The sequence below is a fragment of the Bactrocera latifrons genome, unplaced genomic scaffold (genome assembly GCF_001853355.1).
Source record: "Bactrocera latifrons isolate USDA-ARS-PBARC rearing strain unplaced genomic scaffold, ASM185335v1 scaffold_194, whole genome shotgun sequence".
NCBI classification, from domain to species: Eukaryota; Metazoa; Arthropoda; class Insecta; order Diptera; family Tephritidae; genus Bactrocera; species Bactrocera latifrons.
The window spans coordinates 259,109-266,875 of record NW_017535452.1 but is presented as its reverse complement, the minus strand read 5'-3'; positions in this window follow the sequence as shown (position 1 = coordinate 266,875).

The following is a 7,767-nucleotide window of genomic DNA, read 5'->3' as shown; positions in this document are numbered from 1 at the left end:
GCAGCCGCGGTCAACATTTAAATGAAATTATCTTCAAAAAGTAAATGTCATGAACCAATCTAACGTTTCAAATAAAGAACCGATGAGATTTTGCAAATTTTATGCGTTTTTTTTTTTAAAAAAGTTATCAAGCTCTTAAAAAATCACCCGATATCTTTCACGAATATTTAGGTATGAGAAAGCTTTGAACCGGGCGAACTCACATTTCACCAAAAATAAAGACGAGTTGATGATTCGGATCGGCGTTTGGCGATGTTCAAGCGTAATAAAGCTGAAGTCCAACCAACAGTCAGCCAAGTGGACTGCATCCGAAGAACCCGCTCGAAAGCTGAGAAAAATACAACAGTCGGCTAGAAAGGTTATGGTGTTCGTATTATGGGATGTGCGTGGAATAATTCTTATTGATTACCTTGACGAAGGGAGAGTCGTCCTCAACTATCAGTACATAGCTTTATTAAATCGTTTGTGGGACAAAATCACCGAAAAGTCGCAGCATGTAATGGAAAAGACAGTGCTGTTTCCCTAAGAAAATGCATGAATATTCGAATTGCATTCACCATATTCTTAAGATCTGGCCCACAGCGATTTTTTCCTGTTCTCAGTTCTCTAAACAATGCTCGCTGGAAAGAAATTTTGGACAAAAGAAAAGGTGATCACCGAAACTGAGGCCTATTTTGAAGCAAAGGCCAGATCGTACCTCAAAATTTATATCTAAAAGTTTTAGGATCGCTATAATCAGCATATCACTAACGAACCAAGTTGATAAAAAAAAAGAAATCGATCGGGTTTGGAAAAAGCATTTTATGTGCAATTGAAGAAAGAAGGGACTTCGCTACTTGGGTACAATATAGAGTTGGAATCTCTAGAATCAGAAAAGTTGATATTACTCGAACTGAAATTAGGCTTATGATAATGTATGGATGTACCGAATCGCTTAGTAATGCTATGGTGGGCAAACATATTATTGACTTTAAAGTAGTCAGCAGCATCCAGCGGTACATTTATCTGACATTGTAATTCATCTGAGCTACTTTAATTCTGTGCTGAGCGGTTATAATGAAGCTCACATATTTCTAAAGATACTTTCTGTATGTCAACAACAATGTTGCATATGTAAAATTCGGTTCTTAAATTAGTAAAGTTCATGAGACGCGCATAAACCCACATACATTGTATTTATTTATCATTATGCTTGTATATGTGGATATGTGTAACCATTTGTTTATTGTATAACACTGTAAGTTTTTACCATCATTTTTGGAGGTAAGGGCTTGGGTGTCTGCATATTCATAAAGTGAGTGCAATGCGTAAGTCGTAAAACTGTTTTACGACATTTCTGCCACAAATCGTGGCCGAGAGACACCCAAACCCGGCGTCAAATTATAAACGCACTAGCTGGTATACAGACTAAGGTGTACAGGTGAGGTGTGCTGAATTATTATATCCCCACTGCAGAAGCAAAAAAATATGTGTAACACGTGTCCGCGCATAGACTTAGTGGGTTTGTGCAACGTGCTATGCTGAGGCTTGCTTGCTTAAGGTGTCACGAATTTATGACTCTTTGACAAAGTGGCGATAAAGCTGAGCCAAAGCTGCTGGCAACGCTTTGCCCAGAAAGAACAACACCTTTGAATTACCGTGTTGTAGCAAGTAAAAGCAAATTGGCTACACGACGGAAAGGTAAATGGGAAAAAAGTATTTTCCCTAAATACACGGAAAGTGAGGGTTCTACGTAAGCTGCCCTTTGGCTAAATTGTGCCAACTTTTATTTGTTTGCAACATTTTTATAGCAATTGTGCCGGTATGCATTTATTGTTGCAAGCTTTTTAAAGTGTATTCCTCCCACAAAAAAGCTCTTATTTCGTTAAGCTAAGTTGAATGGTTAAAAAATGATGGATTGCTGCGCATATATGTATGTAGGTTGTTGTTGTAAACACATTAAGCATAGGGAGGATTTTTATATATGACAGTTAAGTCGATTTGTATGCCTACCTTGAACAGGATCCATTATGTTTGTCACAAAGTTTATGATGCCCAGAAGGAAAAGTTGGAGACCCCATAATATACATACCAGTATATAGCTTTAGTACAAGCTGAACGCTCAAATTAAGTAATTGTATGAAAAACCTTTTTATTTCACAACAAATTTTCACGAAATTTATTATGGATTATTGCCCAACACAATATCCGAGGCTTTCGAGTTCCTTTCATTGGAATTTAACGTGGCGTGTTGAACACAACCATCAGCTACCAGACGAGGTTTTAGACATTGTCTTTCTATCTCGTGCGTTTGCTGCAATATATGGACGAATGCTGGAAAAGGTGATAGGTACCGTTAATTTCAATCACAGTGGCACTGTCTTCTCTAAAAGTACAATATTACTGAAAATATGCAGATTATATTGACAATGTAATCATCAGCACATTCGTTGGTTTTGTGGTAACGAAGGCAAGACAAATTATCTACTGTAATACACAAATAAAAATTCCTAGCCTCTTAGAAAGTACGTCATTGTCGGTAGCCATATATTTGCAAAAGTTAGAAAGCATAAACCTTTTAAACCTTAAGAATTGAAAATGATTTCATGAATTTTGAAACGGCACCACCCGTGTAAAATAAAGGAAGACATTTAACTTAAGATTACTTTATCAGTGTGTTTGCTTAGTAAAGATTAAGCTCATCAAGTTTTTCCGAAATTTTAATGATTTTCATGAATAATCAAAGGTGGGAAGCTGATAATCCATATCCATACGTAAAACTTAAGGTTTACAAGGGTTTATGTGTTTCAAAAATTCAATTATTATTGAGTTATTAAATTCTTCAACATATCTAGAATATTGTCCTGGATTTTCAAGTCAATCCGAGTAAAAGTTTCGGAGAGCCTTTAGAACTTGTGCGTTTGAGACTAGCTAGACTAAGTGCGCTGACCTTAAACGCAGCAAGATTTCTCAAGAACTGCTCAAGCGATCTTCATGAAATTTTACAGAGTTCTTTAAAATACAATTATTAAGGACTTGTTTGAAAGATATTTTTTGATTACAACTATTTATTGGGAAATTTTAATTTGTTTCTAAAAATGTCTGCCAAAATCCCAATTTTCAAGGTTTTTTCTTCGTCCAAGTTCTAAGTAAAGATTTTACCTAAAACACGTATTTTTTTTACTTTCGATGATCATGTAAGGAGTTATCTTGTCAACCCAGATCGAACTTTTTCCTTCACAAAAATACAAGTTCTAGTAAACAAATCTATTATGGCTTTAGTAATCTCACGTATTATATGTGCCATAGGGTTATGGTATTTGTTGTTCGTAAAACAAGATTTCATACCTTCATATGCGATTACAAGGTGCCTTCCAAACTAAACAGGCTATCGATTGTCCAGTGAGAATATCATGACATTTCATAGACATTGCAAGTGAAGTTATTGCAAGTGTCAGTATGCTTGTGTTATCGGGGCGATAATGAGCTTCATACAAAGAGCCAATAATAAATTTTCTTTAACCAATCTTTTACCGAGACATTTCAATATCTGAAACATGTTTATGGCGATGATTGAGTGGTTTCAACATTTTCAAAGTGGTCGTGAGGACATAAATGACGGTCAGCATGTGTTCCAATCAAAATCCGTGATCACCGGAAATTCCATCGAAGCTGTGCGCCAATTCATCAAAAATCTGTCGAAATCATCATTGAAATTCATGGAAATGGAATTGAACATCTCCAAAACTTCGATTTATCGCAGTTTGACCGAATGTTTGGACTTATGAAAGGTGTGTGCGCGGTATGTTCCGCACAAATTGACTGATGACCAAAAACTCCAACATTCGAAGGACGATTATTTGACCAAAAATCACATTTTTACCATTAACCACTACCCGTACTCACCTGATACGACATCGTGTGATTCCCTCCTTTTCGGATAAATGCATTCGATCTTGAAAGGAAAGCGTTATGCAGACGTAGAGTCCATTCAAAAGGCTTGCGCTACTGGCGACCACACCAGCCAACGAGCTAAATCACTCATTCGACATGCCTTTGGACCATGAAAAAAGCTGTATTGAAGCAGAAGGAGACAATTTTGAATAAAATAAATTTGATTTTGTCGAAAAATTCATTTGTTCTGTTTTTTTTTTTTTAATTTCTGCTTACTTTGGAAGACACCTTATATGAGTATTGTGTTAGTACGCGTCAATGATGAACATCAACAAAGAAAAACACGCCATATTTTATAGTCTTCCTTCAACAAAAGCGAGTAATTTTGATCTTAAAGAGACTCAACAAATAAGGTGTTTAACTATCATGCAAGCTTTATTTCGACCGCTTAGGAGCTAAACATTGCATAGATAATAGTTCGAAATCATTTAAACGCGGCTGGATACAACACAAAATTTTGACTACTGTTCCTGGCTATGGCGCATGATGATGTGATGCTATACAAGAATAAAGCAATTTTTCGATGTCGTCTTGTAAGTAGAACTTCTTCTAAGCCAGACCATGTGACAACAAACGTAACAAATAATAATTGGACGGTGCATTATGTGGGGAATTTGGCGGGTGGGGTAGGATTTCTAATTTAGGTGCTTCAAGGTAGCTTTTAACAGGCAACGTGAGGTCGAACGTAGTCACGCAGCAGAATAATTTTTTGGTGTCTCTCTTGGTATTGTGATCATAAGGAACCTAGTGTTTTGCTTCTGAATCATTCTCAGCAAATGGGGTCGATTTGAAGTGGCTTAGCGAGTGACTTCCAATGCTGAAACAAGCTTTTCTTACGTTTGACATGGATCCTCATCGAGCAACGTCTCCAATTCAACGAACTTGGTTTTGCTCTTACTCACATGGACTGCCGTTAATACAGAAATCTTTGGAGTTCTCGATGTTGTAAGCCACTGCAACAGATCAAAATAGAAGCATCTATCAAATAACTTTATAAATATTTATTTCTTCTATTTCTGTCCCCATATATGGTTGTTGCTCAAGTGTGATTGTTTCTGACAATATTCCGCTCTACAAATCACTTAGCGGCAAACTAACGGCATAAATCACATTTTATGGGTGATATATGTACCCAACCAGCATTCGAATCGCTCAGCGATATTGGGTCACACCAGCATGACATAATCTTCACGCAGCGTTGGAAGTGTTACTTTTACAGCGATATAATTTATGAGCCAACAATTTAATAGTGGAGCTTAACGGCTCGTCCAGTTTAGATAGCATTATCTGCTAAATCATAACTTTGCTGTGACAATTTGCATTTTTATCAGTTAAACTGACGCCTTGGTTCTCATATTTCTACGCTTTGACGCATATTTTTTATTATTCTGTACCACCTACCGGATTTCTTGCTGTCTTTTGTGGTCACAGCAATCGGAATTAATGTGTCCATTTTTTATTTGTGTTTGTCTTATGCCACGCCATGCCGTGGAGCGTTCTCCTTTCTCTGTCTGCGTTTATTTACGCTACGTGCTACATGAAATATGTCTATGCTTTGCTGATTATTGTTTATTTATCCTCTTTCAGGTCCTTTTGTATAGTAATTGTAGAAAGATAGACGATAACGTTGGCTGCCGGCATTGTGTCCGAGAATTATGTTTGTAGTTTGTTGCCATTAGCGCCACATTTAACGGCGCGATTATGCGTCGTGATGTATTGTCATAATATTTTTACTCTTGCAACATGTTGCACAAGAGTATACACGTTTTTAGTTTAATAGTTTATTTTGTGTTTTTGTATCACCATGAAAATAAATAGAGTTTTATGTATTGACTAGCTTTATTGCGCTTGTTAAACGCGGTTTATTAGGGAAAAGAAATTGTGTGTTAGCGGTAAAATTAATGATTATTCACTTTTTTAGAAGTGAAGTAATTTAAATTTGAGTATCGGAAAGATCAATTTCCAAAATTTTGTGACTGATGATTGATTATGCTTAAGTACTTGTTTTTTGTCTCAGGTTGTAGAGAGCTAGAAATCATTTCATTGCTGCACGCCCCGGTAAATAACATTGCGGGACTTATTGTTTCTGCATAAATTAAAATATTTCTTGACCTCAGCACACCAGAACATCCCACGTATAGTTGGGTGTGGTAGAAACAAGCGGTGACCAGGCTGGCCACTTTAATAGTTTGTCATTCATTTATATTTATTGTGGTAGGGAAAGTCAAGTTTTAAGGATATTGTAGGCGTTTGAACAGGAAGGGTAAGCTTGTGGGTTTTATAGGAGTTCTGGGCAGCAATACCGTCTCTGTTTTAGTCTTCAGTAAGAAATGGTGGCCCTGACTGCCCCGTCTCAACTCTGTGATACTTAACACAGTGACGATGCGCAGTCTATGCGCGTTCTGGTTAGTCGTAGTCCTTATTTCTTTTGCCATAGTCGTCATCAAAAGAAGGGTCTTTCGTCCGAGGCTGTTGTTTCCTTTTTATTGGGGGCGTTTTTTACGTGGCGAGTCCCAAACCCACACACAACTCCAGGGGAAGATGTATCGCTTCTCACTTTAGCTCACCTTCAAACGGATGTTCTTAGGCTACCCAGAGGATACTTGGTCAAAGACCGAAAGTCGTGATCTGCTTGAGCCATATGTGAAATAATAGTTTCTGGCCACTCCCAAGTGAATGGAACTTAGAGAACTTTCCTCACATGCGTGAACTTCTATCCATGACTACATCCTTCAAATACACTCAGAAAAATGGCATAGTGAGCCTAATATGACGATACGGTGGCTGGGCGATGACCCTCGTTTCGTGTTTGGCTAAAAAGTTTGTCAAAATCATACTAGAAGGGATGGTGCATGGAGAAAAATATATAAATTTTTTTCCCGCAAAACTGTTCGTTCACTTCAACTATTATACGATTCATTATTAACCGTTTGTGCCTATAGATCGAATTCATTTCGAGCTCCTCAATGGTAAGAAAACGCTGAAGAGCTAAATTTTTGTCCAACTTTTAAGTTTTTTTTTTCGTTACGACTCCTTTTTGGAGATACATTCGATAGATCAGTGTATAGTGTAATAAGAAATATACATACGAGCAATGATGTTTTTGATAATTTTAGAGTCTTCAGCTACGTTGTTAATCATCTCTTCTGCGATTTCTACTCGACGTAATTTTTGCAAGGGATTCAGATCTTTTTGTACGAGTATAACATTGACACGGTTCATACCAAAAACGTTAACCAAAATGGTCAAGTCGATCTGCAGCAGATAAAAAAAAATAATCTTCTATCTGTTGCCATGACGATCATTTTTTAAAACTGTGTCACTAACTTTTTCGATGTTATCGTCATTAACAGAGGTGCAGTTTTGGAAAACTTCACGACCCTCACTGAATATTTTATGCCAATCAAATACTTGTGTTTGGGATAAGGTAAACACTTCAAAACACTTCTGAAACGTTTTCGTAGCAGTGATTTCATTGGAAAACAGTTTCAAGCAAACACCTTGTTATTTCTTTTCCATAGTAAAAATTGTCTGACGAACTTTTGGCAAAGAGTTTTGTTTTGTTTAGTCAAATTTGATAAGACATATAACAATTTGTCCTATGCAAATCGATGACAAAAAATTATTGTATGAAAATATGTATATCTTTCTTCACAGCTCGATGATTTACCAATCTACGTGACTTATGTCAGCTGCTTCGTCGATTCTTTCCAAGTATTCCTAAATCGAAAGTTGCATATAACTAAATAGACTTTTTAGAAGGGACATTAGCTAACTAATAAGTAATATTCCCAATACTCGTATTTACCATTATATTAAATTTTTAATAAGTGG